The sequence below is a fragment of the Dreissena polymorpha genome, chromosome 1, assembly GCF_020536995.1.
Source record: "Dreissena polymorpha isolate Duluth1 chromosome 1, UMN_Dpol_1.0, whole genome shotgun sequence".
Taxonomy (NCBI): Eukaryota; Metazoa; Mollusca; class Bivalvia; order Myida; family Dreissenidae; genus Dreissena; species Dreissena polymorpha.
Genome location: NC_068355.1, coordinates 32,343,355 through 32,356,892, shown reverse-complemented (window position 1 = coordinate 32,356,892; position 13,538 = coordinate 32,343,355).

Below are 13,538 nucleotides of genomic sequence, written 5' to 3'. Positions count from 1 at the left end.
AAAACGAAAATAAAACTTTTTTTATTAAAACATGGTTCGAAAGAGGTATTCAATATATTGAACATATATATGATTTTAGAAAAAGAGAATTTTACAGTTTCCAAGATATAGTAATTCTTTATGAAATAGATAAAGCAGATTTTATAAAATACCATCAAATTGTCAAATGCATACCCGTCGATTGGAAAAATAAACTAAAAATAAACGATATCATTTATACCACCCCGGAATACATGCTTAACAAAATAACAGAACATACAAAAGCTTGCAAACTAGTTTATAAATCTCTTTTACTAAAACACAAACCTGAAAAGTTCAAACAATTTGACAAATGGAAAGACACGCTTAATAATCCAGAAATTAATCAAAGAACTATCTTCAGTCAATCAGTTAAATTAACTATTGACACCAAACTTAGAAATTTCCAATATAAATATCTCATGCACATTTTACCAAACAACACTTACCTACATAAATGCAATCTTGTTCCGTCAACCTTATGCGATTTTTGTAATATGTACTCAGAAACGAATATTCATGTATTCTGGGATTGTCATCTCATTCAAAAATTTTGGATGGATATCAAAAACTTTATTGACAACAAATCAAACAGGTTAGAAAACATTGAACTAAATTTTGCAAAAATATCATTCTGTAATTTCACCATAGCTGACTCCAAAAATGCACACGTTATAAACTCCGTAATATTATTGGCTAAATACTTTATCTTTAAATGCAAACAGGAAAAAGCAACACCGCAAATAGATGCTTTTGTATCTTTTTTTAATAATCGAATTAAACTCGAGGAATTAATAGCGACAACACAAAATAAATTACATATATTTTATACTCACTGGACATTTGTAACATAGGTACACCTACCCAAAAGCAACATACACTTTCCTTTTTTTTAATTTTTAGTTGTTTTTTTTCTATCCATATATTTATGTAACTTTGTGATTCTATTCCATGTTGGTGAAACTTAAAACATATTTATTCACACCAACCATAGTCTTCACTGATGCTTTGTATTATAATTATATCGAGAAAAATGTGAAACAAATATATTAAAAACTATGTATTTCATACAGTATATGTTCTGCAATTATGTAATAAAAATATTACGATGGAAATAAAAAATGGAATAACAAAAAACACATTGTGCCAATGTTCCTTATTTATTCTGTTTTGTTTAATATATATACATGTATGTACAGGCTACATTATTGTGCAAAGGGCAGGCAATTAGCTGAGGCAATAGGGTTTCAGCCCAGTGAAAGTTTCTAGGACTGTTCAAGAACTGTTGATGAACTTCAAGAACTGTTCATGAACTTAAAGAACTGTTGATGAACTTCAAGAACTGGTGTTGAACTTCAAAAACTGTTCATGAACTTCAAAAACTTTTCATGAACTTCAAAAACTGTTCATGAATTTCAAGGACTGATCATGAACTCACAACATAGGGGATGTTTCATTCAATAACTGTTTCATGAAACTTTAGTTCCTGACATGTAAGTTCATGAATGAGTAAATGAACTTGAGTTCAAGAACTATGAAGTTAATGAAACAAACTCAGAATTCAGAGCCATCAGAGTTAAAACAAGAGCACCGCATAACGGGTGCCACGCTCGGCTATGGGTGCAGTTTTGAATAAATGAAAGCTTGTCAGAATTATTTTTTTAGAGGTCACAGGGACCTTGACCTTTGACCTAGTGACCTAAAAATGGGTGTGGCATGTATAACTCATCAAGTGCATCTACATATGAAGTTTCAAAGTTGTAGGTGGAAACACTTTGATTGAAGAGCCAATGGTAAGGTTTTAGCACAACGCGGACGATGGACGGCGGACGACGAGCTGGCTATGACAATACCCGAGAAACGCCTAGCTAATAATAGGTTGCCTTCAAACATGAAACTGAAACTATATTGCATTTTATTATTCACTATAATAATTTCAATTAATAATAAGAGAAAATATTGTGACAAAAGATTTATAAATTGTAAATTATGAATTACTGAAATAACAAGTAAAACAAAACGTTGTGCGCTTATGAGATGGTTAAATGATGGTTACATGATGGGGGGGGGGGGCACAGTCTTATCTGGTGGTAAGCTGCCAGTTGCATATTCATTTTTATATTATTCATTGTATATAATTATGAATCAATTAAATTGTTATATTTGTAAGAATATATAATTGTGATTATTATTAAACCATGTCTACAATGAGGAAACATTAATAACAATGTAATAAGAAATTTATAAATTATAATATGCAAATTTGGATCATGTTTGTATTTAATTTTATTGTAACTTTCATCTGAAATAACATGAAGCTTTTTTAACCTTTAATACCACTTAGATACGTATTTTAACGCCTTTGTAGTCCATCAGAAAATTAATGTCAATAAAAGACCTTCTTTTACCAGATTCAAATTTTAAAGGCTTCATTTCCAACCCTTAGATACTGATGTGCAGAAAACAGCATAAAACCTGAACAGACTGCGAGTTACTCGCACGGGTTTTATGCTGTTTACACATAGTCAAGTCATTTTCACTTTGCTTCTGAGTGGGAAAGGGTTAAAAGAGTTCACACCCTGATGCATGAAACACAATCATTGCATAAAGTTTTAAATATAACAAAAATCATTTCACTGATAAGTGACCACTAAGTTGAAACACAATTGTTTCAATTTCTCAACTAATTTTAGTGTAAAGGTGAAAGTTACAATTCTTACCTCAATTGGAATAATGTTTTCCATTCCAAACTCAAATCTGTTGGGAATGTACTTTTCTGTCATCCCCAGTGCGACAGTTGGTACTGTACTATTGTTATGTTTAAAAAAAAACACTAAAAGTGAACTTGGTCATATGTCCTCATTTAAAAACTTATTAACATATGTCAACATATTGAAATAATAATAATCTTGTTAATTCTACCTTGGACAGTAACTGTGTTTATCTGTATTGTTATGTTATAAATTTAAGGAATGGATACCCTAATAAGGGTTTTAGAGTATGGACAATTGACATGACGCCTGGACGATGACAGCTCTGCCCACTTAATCACATAGCTTAGCGATAAGCAAACCTAGACAAGCTAACACCAAATGGCTTCTTTGCCTGTAGATTGCATAAAGATTCACGCGATATTCAGAATGATTTTTATGGACTTTTTCACACCATATCACACTTGTAAAAGGGGTTTGTGTCATTTAGTTATTATGCAAATGCAAAAATATACGTTTATACAGAACATCAGCTATTTACAACGTTTTTTTCGGTACATTAAACACGCTTTCAAATGCTTGCGCGCTTACCGAAATCGAACCTGTTACTACGTGTAATGGTGGTATTAGCAATAAATTAACACTTCTACATTGGTATTTACCCATATTATTTACGAAAATATTAACGAAACATTTTCCATTGTGTATTTGAAACGAAATATCGCTTTATAACTGGGATTTCGATGAAGTTTCACGCGCTTTCTGACGCCGAGTGGGTACCTAAATCCCACATGTTATTACATATAAAAGTGATATTAATAATATTTAAAATTGCTTATTGGACTTTTATCAATCATTATAATTAAAAGTGCAAAACAACACAATCAGTTTGGTCATTGTCTGATATAAATTAGCGTTGAATGAAGGAAAATTCAGTCGGGCTACTTAATAAAGCTACCAGTATCAGACGCACGCGAAGGGACCGACTTCCACCAAGTTATCGCATTTCTTGGTTATATCAGTAAAAATAACTCTTATACAATGGAATTTATCGATATTTTATTAAAATAGTAACCAAAAATGTTTTTCACTTGTTTCTGACACACACAAAAACTCAATTTATAACGTGAATTTTGTTAAGTTACGCAAAGTGGGTACTAATATTCTCTGTTATTTAACACGCACACGTGATATAATTCATACTTAATAATGCTTAGTTATTGCTTATATGACATTTCCAGTTTTAGAAATAAATGAATGTTCTTTAAGGGGGATCTCGGTAATTCTACACACTGAAGCTTCCATTCGCTCTTGTCAAGACCGCATTTCGGCGTTGGAAATCTTTCTGGATACCGAATGTCAGAGTTACATAATCCCTATTTACACCGTTTTGCCATATTTCATTTACATTTTTTTCGAACAAAATAAACGAAACTCGATGAAAAAATGACAACTAGGCATTTGATCTCAAAGTGTGGATTAAAAAAGTTCATTGGTGACACCACATGTCTGCACATGTGTAGATACTGTTATTAAGATATTAAGATATTATGTGTCACCTTCTAATAACATGTATAATGACAATAAAGTGCATTACTATCAGAGTAATAAAACACAGAATGAATTAGGCTTCATGTTGGGTTTTACTTCTCCTAAAGTAATGCAGATGAACCTTGCTTCTATTAATCACCTAGTAGCTGACAAAACTATTAAAAACATGAACTATTATGTGATGATCAGATTGATAACATGAACTATTTAAATCTGCTAGTATATTCATAATTAGATATTGTAATTGTCATTGACAGTGTTGACGTTCAGTTGTTTGTGGGGACGACCGCTTGCATTAATTTTATCCATCTCTTACACTTCTCAAGATCTCTTTTCGGCTTTAAAAACGAAATTAATTCAATAGCACCAACTAATCTGTCAGGATATCGATTGTTCGAGTTACATAATCCCCATTGACACCGTTTTACCATTTTAATCTACGTTTTTCATAGAGGAAGACAAAAGAAACTCGTTGAAATAAAAGTGAACCTAGACATAGCTTGTCTAGGAAAAATGGCGGACAGTTTGTTGCTAACTTGCGCGCCCGATTAATTGATCGCTGATTGGTACATCAATTCTTAGATTAGGATTTGATTGACAGGCGGCGTCATGTCAATTATGTGTTTGCCTTAAGGGGGGAATGTGCTTGACTCAGTCTTAAAATAATTCAGAAGGTATAGATAATCCACTATTTTCTATGAAAATAAGCTGGGAAAGAAATAGTAATTTGAAACATTGATTCATTATATATGATTCTATAAGTCTGCACCAACTGAGTCCCAGCTTTGAACCAAGAGTTTGTTATTATAGAAGATTATTGTTAACCTGTTTGACACAAAAACAACTTGTTCCGTGATCTTGTTTTATCTTTCTTTCAAATCAGGCATTATAAACAATGACAAGGAAACTAGCTCTGTATTTTTGAGTATCTCACACAATGGTTTATGTGACGATAGCAATCTTGAAACAAGGGCTGTTTGTAAAACATGCATGCCCCCCATATGGGCTTTAAGTTGAAGTGGCAGCCATTGTGTGAATATGTTTTTTGTCACTGTGACCTTGACCTTTGACCTAGTGACCTGAAAATTCATAGGGGTCATCTGCCAGTCATGATCAATGTACCTATGAAGTTTCATGATCCAAGGCATAAGCGTTCTTGAGTTATCATCAGGAAATTATTTTACTGTTTCTGGTCACTGTGACCTTGACCTTTTATCTAGTGACCTGGAAATCAATAGGGATCATCTGCGAGTCATGATCAATGTACCTATGAAGTTTCATGATCCTAGGCATAAGTGTTCTTGAGTTATTATCCGGAAACCATTTTACTATTTCTGGTCACCTCGACCTTGACCTTTGACCTAGTGACCTGAAAATTAATAGGGGTCATCTGCGAGTCGTGATCAATGTACCTATGAAGTTTCATGATCCTAGGCATAAGCGTTCTTGAGTTATCATCCGGAAACCATTTTACTATTTCGGGTCACTGTGACCTTGACCTTTGACCTAGTGACCTGAAAATCAATTTGGGTCATCTGCGAGTCATGATCAATGTACCTATGAAGTTTCATGATCCAAGGCATAAGCGTTCTTAAGTTATTATTCGGAAACCATTTTACTGTTTCTGGTCACCGTGACCTTGACTTTTTATCTAGTGACCTGGAAATCAATAGGGATCATCTGCGAGTCATGATCAATGAACCTATGAAGTTTCATGATCCTAGGCATAAGCGTTCTTGAGTTATTATCTGGAAACCATTTTACTGTTTCTGGTCACCTCGACCTTGACCTTTGACCTAGTGACCTGAAAATTAATAAGGGTCATCTGCGAGTCGTGATCAATGTACCTATGAAGTTTCACAATTCTAGGCATTAGCGTTCTTGAGTAATCATCCAGAAACAGTTTTACTATTTCGGGTCACCGTGACCTTGACCTTTGACCTATTGACCTCAAAATCAATAGGGGTCATCTGCGAGTCATGATCAATGAACCTATGAAGTTTCATGATCCTAGGCCTAAGCTTTCTTGAGTAATCATCCGGAAACCATCTGGTGGACGGACGGACATACGGACGGACGGACATGAGCAAAACAATAAAACTCTCTTCTTCAAAGGGGGGCATAAAAACACCCAGTCAGAGAATTTATTATTTCTTCAAAAGTAATACATCAAATACAGGGATATTGTGTTTTGTTATTGTGATTTAACAATCACCCAAACATGAAGTTTTGTTGCGTCTTTTGCAAAGCTTCAAACGATAGAGATCTCGACACGCAATCTGACTAATTCAATATGAACGGGCATACCACATGAAACAAAAACTGCCTATCCCGGGCCTGCACCAACACGACACCTTTTGAACAATTTTATCTGAAAAACCAGGAAGTAAACATATAATTCCTTCAGTTAACTTTGTTTACAGTATGTAGTTATGCTCAGCACAGGAAAAACATGCAAAGGACAATAACTCCAAAAACACTACAAATAGAGTTTTGGTTCTTATACGCGTTGTTAAAATACCGTGAAACCATTTATTTTCGTCAGCACTAAATTTCGTCCTTTTTTAAAAAATGACCATTTCGTCAGCACTTAAATTCGTCCATTTCTGGTTTTGAAAAAAAGCGTCCGATTTGTTTGTAATGTTTGTAATACATGTAATGCGCGGTTGCGAAAAAATCGTGCTGGGGAAAGAGGGGTGATACTTGGTAGTCACTTGCAGGAGGTGGGCCTTGTTTGGCATATGCCAATTAACAAGTCTGTTATTTCAGGTGATAGTAACTGTCCCTTATTATTTTATGTCATTGACACTTCTTTGTCATGACTAGCGGATAAGTGGGTCTGAATAACCGTTAACGAGTGTTTTAAACAACGAAGCCAATTGCCAATTTGTCTTTTTCCATTACAATGACGGACAACCATACATAAATCATTATGTTCTGTATTAATTTGTAATAAAAGCTCAGTCAGGTCTTTATCACACATTGTCATATTTTAATTGCGTTTAATAGTATTGTCTTTAATCCGGATTCGCCGCGTGTTGGTTGTATAATCTGCAACACCCTGAAAAACACAATACACACAATGGGTAATAAAGTTGTTAACAATTAGCGCTAATCAACACTATTATACCTAAACGAAGTCGACGCATTCGATACAGCCTTATTGCATTCGCGTTTTACAGGAAATGTCAGTTTTATGTACACTGTATAATGTACACCCCTTTGTGTCAAAACCGGATTTAACTTGAGTGTGAATAGTCGACTCTTTCATGTTCTTTGTATCATACCATCCGGGTATCTGTACTATAAGTATACCAGTCTACAAACAAGGTGCGCGCTTCCGCATATGGGTATTCGGACGTTCAAAAAATTGACATACGGTTTAGCGTTCACGCCGTCGAACGCATTTAGCAATATAACTCGCAAAAAATACTAGTGGCTTATAACTTACCTTGCAATCTTTTTTTCTCGCATTTTGCGAGTGTGCGAGTGTTTATTTCGAGCCCTGTGTATATGCGTGGATTACGCTGGATTAAAATGCCTACGGTAATTCAGTCTTATTTGTTTCAAATATGGGACATGATTGTTCGTTAGGATCTTGAATTCGTCCATCGGTCGAAGGACGAAAAAGACGAAAATTAATGTCTGACGAATAATAATGGTTTCACAGTAAAGACAATGTCTTTAAACGAGTGCTTTACAGTACCAACGCTCTTTTTGTGGGCAAACATGATTTCTAGATGGCACACAGTAAACAAGAAATTACGTTGTTCAGCATATACTACAAATAATAACCAAATTAACGACTGAAATCATATAAAAATGATGTATTAATGAAAAGTGTGTGTCATTTAACAACAGATAATACATTTTGGATATAACATATTTTTCCTAGAAATGTATGTATTGAATGTCATAGAACAAGTGTTTGTTAAAGGGATTCATCTTGCGAAGAATACTTATTTAGATGTTTATGAAATAAAATTGAGATATAATAATCATAAGACACTCTTTGCTTTGGGATCGGGTCTGTTTTACAGACTTTTTCAAATAGCAGAAAAAACCTTGACCATTTATCTCAGGTGTACTTTATAATTACTTATTTTCAATGGGGTTATTATTCCCTCCCTCTAATGCCAGGTGACCGCTTAATTCAAGGGACCACTAAGTCAGGTTGAACTGAACAAAAAATACAATACCTGTACTTTAAAATGTTTTAATGTATCTACATATAATATATAAATATATATACAGAATTGTCTTAAGTACATGACAGTTGAGACCAATACTCAACGAAAAATAATGTAGAAGTAGTTTAATATATTAAGTACAGCAATATTTTATCAAACATATTAGTGCATCAAAAGAAAAAAAGAAACTCTTGTTTTAAAGAAGAAGACAGCCTCTAAGTGTAAAGGCTGAGGTTCATTGACAATTGTGTAATCATAAACTGGAGCACTAATAGCGTATTATATATATACTTTTATTCCTCCATATACAAGGCACGAAGATCAAAACACAATATAACTATATATAAACAATGGTTAGATAGATACAAACATAAACGATATATATGGATGTTAATATCAACATCAGCAAGAAAAGAGAACTTTATAACCAATATTATTTAGTAAAACTGTGTTATGTTACGTAGAAGAGTCTCCAAGTTGTCCCATCTAGGAGGCACAAGCGAAATTTTAGACAGGGAGCTAGAAGTATCGTGATATCACGATCATTATATAAAGTTAGATATGTCTCCAGGATATCTGTAGCCTAGCACCGAAACACGAAATTGCTAGTGCTGCAACAATACGCCAAAAACCGTATTGCAATATATTGTCAGTTCAAAAACCCGTTTTGCAATATATCGCAATATATTGCTAACTTGTACCAAAATTATAACTTGCCAATTACCCGATAATCCCGTATATTCCAGTTTTAAAGCAATTTCTGGTAAATATTTACTATAAATGTGCTCTAGAATAACAAGAAACACAAACATTCGCAAATTGTCTTAAGCATCAAATACATTTTGGCATTTGTTAGTATTTAAAGATGTGATGAAATAACGTCAAATCTGAGCGTTTTTTTCCACTGAACACGCGAAATTCACCTGACGTGATGTTCCCGTTTTTATACAACACAAAATACACCCATACTTTCCATGTGACGTTCTACATGTCTGTATAATTTTCGCGCGCTTTTTATTATGACAAAGGATGAAGCACTTTTTATTTGACGCTATAATTTTCTATTGTCGCGTTAGCATTAAAATTTGGAAGCGTGTTTCCGAAATTCGGATTACAAATTTAATAATGCTCAATTCAGAATCGAACGAAACATTTACAGCTGTGCGCAATTAATTCAACGATAATCTGTTGAAAAGCAATGAACGAATGCTCCCATGTAACAACGCAACTCCGTATAATACACTTTTTAGAATGCTATTTTTACGTAAAAAATTATTTAAACTGCTTTGTTTTGTTAACGTTGTTATCATTATTTCGGATGGCTTTTCTGGACGAAATGTGAATGAATTTTTGTAAATTTTCGTACCGGTATGATGAAAATCGTATCGCAATACAATATGCGGATTGCGTATTGCGATATATACCGATATACCGGTATATTGTTGCAGCACTAGAAATTGCTAGACAGACGATTCCTGGCTGAAAAAAAAAACAACAAACAAACTGTTTAAATGTACTGTATATACTATATATAAGTTAATGTAATCGCAATGTTATCATTTAGTGAGTCCCCTACTGTAAACACATTTTGCAGACTAGTGATGAAAGTTTTGTATGATTGAGGTTGTCATAATTTATGTTAAGAAACATCCGGAGTATATAATTGCACTGCTCAGAAAGACTACAGCAACACATCTGGTTGAAAGCACCAAGTCCGTTTGTGTCTATTATGGTATTCCATAACGAATGTTAGAATTCATATTACAGAGAAGAATACGATGGTGCACTATATTCAAATTCACTCCATTACAAAGTGCACATGTATTTATATACGCGGGCATAGTAAGTCGCCCAATTACTCGCATTGTCTTACTACATAGAGAGGAGAGTTCAGGATTATTTCTGGCGGATTATTTCTGGATTTTGATAGTTGAGCGTGGACTGTTAAGTTTTCACTTAATATTTATATTGAGATATAATAGTCTTGCATTCAACTCTTCGTTTAAATAAGTTCATAAAGTGTTCATGACATTGTAGGTGCAATTATCAGATCTGGCATTTGATTTCAATGTTTTCATCACATGTGTATTGCTGACAGTGAATTGACATCACACTAGACATATAATGACATATTGGACATACAGTCATCAAACTGGAAAAACAATGACACCCTGAACATACAGTCATCACACTGGACACATAATGATATACTGGAAATACAGTCATTTCACTTTAAACATTCAATGACATACTGGACATACAGTCATCATACCAGACAAACAATAACATACTGAATATACAGTCATCACACTGGGCATACAATAACATACTGGACATACAGTCATCACAATAGACATACCATGACATACTGGACATAGAGTCATTACACTAGACATAAAATGACATTCTGGACATACAGTCATCAAACTGGAAATACGATAACACACTGGACATACAGTCATCACACTAGACATACAATGACATACAATTACATACTGCACATACAGTCATCACACTAGACATACAATGACATACTGGACATACAGTCATCACACTAGACATACAATGACATACTGGATATACAGTCATCACACTGGACATACAATTACATACTGGACATACAGTCATCACACAAGACATGCAATGACATATTGGACGTACAGTCATCACACTGGACATACAATGACATACTGGTCATACAGTTATCACACTAGACATACAATGATATACTGGACATACAGTCATCACACTAAACATAATGGACATACAGTCATCACACTGGACATACAATGACATAATGGACATACAGTCATCACACTGGACATACAATGACATACTGGACATACAGTCATCACACTAGACATACAATGACATACTGGACATACAGTCATCACACTTGACATACAATGACATGCTGGTCATACAGTCATCACACTAGACATGCAATGCCATATGGGACATACAGTCGGCATCATATACTGGTTAGTTGCAGGTTTTTTTTTACATACAGCAAGCTAAAAGGTCAGCATCTGGGTTCTTTGTCTATATAACTAATGTATATGAAATATCACCCATCGTCTGTGCTGGGATAATTTTGAAACACCACTGCAACTAACCACTGCAATTAGTGGTCTATCCTATGCTTTAAGTTAATTTATGTCAGTATTCTTTGAAGGGTTTTTGTGACATTGGTAACAAACTTGATTTATGACGGCCTAGATGAGTCAGAACTGTCAGTTGTTGATTTGTATTTTAAAACTACCAGTAAACCTATCACTGACAGTGCTTTATACTGTGTATACACAAATGCCGAGGCTTGAACATTTGTCCAGTATTTTGACTTTTGATGATCAAAATATGACTTAAGACAGTGATGTGGTTCCGGTGCACAACAATCTTGCCATGTTTCAAAATATTAATATGCAAGATATTCTAAAATAGTCTAGCCCAATATCTTTGACCTCTTATCATGACATCATTTGACCTTTAAGAAAGCCATTTGTTTTTTGTGCACCGTATCCTCACATAGTTACACTTTTCAATTAAGTGCATGTTCTAGAATGGACTAGACCTGCGCTTCATTTGACTTTTTACTACCAATAATTTGACCTTGACCTTGAATATCTCCATGTGGAATTAAAAAAATCAAACCCTGCATGTAGAACTGGCATGTAACTATGATTATTTGAAGTGTAATTAGTTTACAGAATGGAAACCCCAGTTAGTGCTAACAACAAATATGTATCTGTCTTAAGAGTGAATTGGCTGAACTTAAATATCAAACAGCTCTTTCGAAAAATAGATTCATAAGATATGATTCTTCAAGTCTACACTCACTGAGTCCCAGTTTTGACAAAGAGTTTGTTATTGTAAAAGTGTTAAAATTTATTAAAAATTGTGAGTGTTGAGTTAAAAAATTTTCATTAACCAAAATCACCTCAAAAGCTAATTCTTCTGTGATCTTCTTTTATCTGTTATTCAAATCAGATATTTTAAACATTATGGCACAACATTCAGTAAACACCCATTCAGAGTTTGTTTGTTTTTCTTTAAAACTAATAAACAAAATGCAAATGCAGGGAAGTTATGTACCGTTATCGTGATTTAACAAACACCAAAAGAGGAAGTTTTGAATGTATCTATTGCAAAGTTTCACATGATAACAGATCTCAACATGAAACCCAAATAATTCAATACAAAAGAGCATAGATTATGATACAAAACCTGCCATCCCTGCATCAAACTGACAGCTTTTTCACAACTTTATCTAAAGCATCAGTAGTTATCAAATAAGATCCTTAAGTTAAATTATTTTTTGGTTGAAGACCAAAGAAATTTTAATGTTCAATAACTTATAGGGAAGACTTGAACTTAAGTCAGAACAACTTGTGCTAAAGTAAATTAATGCAATACTTGCATCCGCAACCAGTGAATTTGGATCAAATGAAGATAAGTATGGTGCACTAAACTATATAATGCGCTTAATTCAACAAATGCAGAGCTCTTGATCAGGAATGACAAAACACATACTCTTCAAACAAAGGTTCAAAGAGTTAACAAAATCATTTAAAGGAGTATAATTACTAATTGCGCAAACAATGGTTTTATTAATTTAAAGATTGCCTAATCGCTCCCGTTGTTTTATTAAACTGATTCGTGTATTATCATTATTTGCTTTTAAATTTGTTAGAGTACTCTATATACAGCAAATCCCAAACTTTAAATAAATGTTGCCTGTTCAATCAATTTAAACATACACATTTGTATGATGAACCCTTTAAAGTCAAGTGGGCATTACTAGTTACTAGAGCTGCAATGATTCACCAACAGCTTGATTCAATTCATCTTCCAACCTGGTTTTATCATATATTCACTCCTCTGACTCAAAATAAAACATTTCTGCTCAAATGTCTTGCATATCTAGATATCTTGGGCATTTGTGTGTTTGTTTGATATAGTTTAGTTGGTTCAACAGTGCTATAAAAACTGTTGAAAGTGTGTTAAATTAACATTTGTAAGAAATATTTAGCAAGAAACTGCCAATTGTCTTACAACCTATGTCAATATT